Here is a 2457-nt window from a genome sequence, read left to right on the forward strand (position 1 = left end):
TGTGTCTTTACCTTTACGTCCTTATATATGAGAGTAGAGGAATAATTCCGTTGGAGGGAAAATTATTCCGTTTGAAATTTGTCTCCCATGCTGATCATGGGTCTTGCATATTTTCAGCATATTTCATGGAGTGGTGATCTTGTAACTTGAACCTCTTTGTCTTGTAGTGAATGTTCCATAGTTCACTTTTCTTGAGTCCATGCTCCACTTTCGTCTTTTGGTAAAAGTTACTCTTTTTATATTCCCATTATTCCTTGTTTGTAGGGAATCAGACCACTTCAGCATTGGTGCACCTTTTGACCGTTTGTGGTGGAAATCTGACGTGTCATCCATTTCCGCCCATTTTGAAATCTTCACGTTCGGCACCTCTTCATTATTCCATCTCCATGATATTCTTCTTCTCCAGATTTTAAGTATGACCGTCCTTCAGCTTTGTTGGAGAATTGTTAGTGTATCGAGACCAAGGTTGATATCTTGATTGCTTAATGTCTCGAACTCAAGTATCGAGAGGTCTATCTCTCGAACTCTGTTTATGTCTCGAACTGGATAACTGTATCGAGAGGTACTACCTCTCGAACTCTGCTTATGTCTCGAGACTTAGTTGATGTCTCGCAGACCCTTATTCCTCCAGAGTTGTCCCATGCTTTCTTCTGATCTGTCTATATGATTACAACACGAGACTTCTAAGATGTTCAAACAAGTTTACCTTAAGCTTAAATATTTTCCGAGTTGAGCTCAAGTTACCCGGTTGTATTTTCGCTCTTAGTTTACTTGTCGAACTTACATTGATTCCTATCTTTCGAGACTTTGGGGATTTCTACTTAACCGTTGGTATCATCAAAACCTATTACATGATGTTCCTAACAGAAAGAAACTGAAGAAAGAAAAGACAAATTTTGATGATGATGACTTGTGATCTGATAAAGAAAAGACAAATTTTGATGATGATGACTTGTGATCTGATAATTCAAAGACAAATTTTGATGATGATGACTTGTGATCTGATAATTCTGAGACAAATTTTGATGATGATGACTTGTGATCTGATAATTCTGAACAATTGATTGTGGACAATCTCTTTACTTTTGTTTATATTTTTAGCTATATTTCTATGTTTTATCTTACGCGTTTCGTCTAGCCAAAGACGTTAAACGTGGCGCTTATGGGAGGCAACCCACAAATAAGGAGAAGAAGGGACCATTCCACCAACAACCATGAAAGACCAATCTTAAAAGGTATAATTTCAACTCCTAATTTATTTCCTTACCTTTACTCTGACCGCGTTTTGAAGGGCGAACATAGATTGCAAAACTTTGATAAGGATACAAATTGTAAGTATTTCTTTTATCCTGATCCAATGCCCTGTTTTGGTTTGCTTTATTTTCTAGAATCGCAAATGAAGAGCTGCATAAAATTGTTGTGTCGGATGTAGTTTGTTTATTAGAACTGTTTTAGCCCAGTTCACACTTTTAGGTGTGGAAAAGGGGCGTGTGTAGAACCCTTAAACATATATCCTTTTCCCCGTCCCTTATGGAAACATCGAGGACGATGTTTACTTTTAAGTGTGGAAAGGGTGTATGCTTCTTGAAACAGTTGATTGATTGAGTGATAAGGTATTGGAACCTAGAGGGTGTGTTATTGCCAATACTATCTAGGAGGGCTCCTAACCTTGTGCCAAGGATTGAATGTCTTAAATATGCTTTGGAAGCTTCACTTTGCACCAATTTGCACATTCCGACCCAAATTGAAAATTTTTGATGAGTGCTTGCATGCTTTCACCTTGTATTTTGTTTGGGCCTCAGTCAAGGATCTCTCGAAGTGGGAGTGTGAATCTTTTGAGTTTTAGAAAGACAAGAATAGCGAAGCCTAGAAATTGAATTAATCTTAGTAGGACATGGGGCAAAAGGAGAGCCTAAGCGAGCTTTGAGTGAAAACAATCCCTAATCCCTAGAAAAAGGCATGAGGGGTTGATATGGTGAAACGTGAATAAAGGCTTAAGGCCATTCCTAGAGATAAAAGCGAGGTGAGCCATCTTGTCTGGATAAGGGGTAACCATTGCACTGTCTTCGAAAAAGCATGGAGATCCATGTGAAGTCGATTACCCCGAAGAGATCTTGGAAGATGAGAAAATAAAGAGGAGGTGAGCCACTTCGCTAGGATTCAGGCACCCATTGCACTGACCTTCGAAAAAGCATGGATCTCCATGTGAAGTCAGGTAGCCTGATGACGTTATTCTAGGAAGTGAGAAAATAGAGTGATCGCCCAAGCCATGGCGATGAGCGGTCCATGTCCCTGCCCTCACTTATATAATGTAAAGAGGCTTTGGCGTTAGGTTGGAAATTGGCTAAGGGGTGAGCATCGGTCCCACTAGTCGGATCGGCTGGAGGCCCCTAGAAAATACAAGGTGAAAATCCAATTGTCACTTGCATGCTTAAAGGTGTGAACAAAAACTTCTCA

The sequence above is a fragment of the Ipomoea triloba genome, chromosome 7 (genome assembly GCF_003576645.1).
Source record: "Ipomoea triloba cultivar NCNSP0323 chromosome 7, ASM357664v1".
NCBI lineage: Eukaryota > Viridiplantae > Streptophyta > Magnoliopsida > Solanales > Convolvulaceae > Ipomoea > Ipomoea triloba.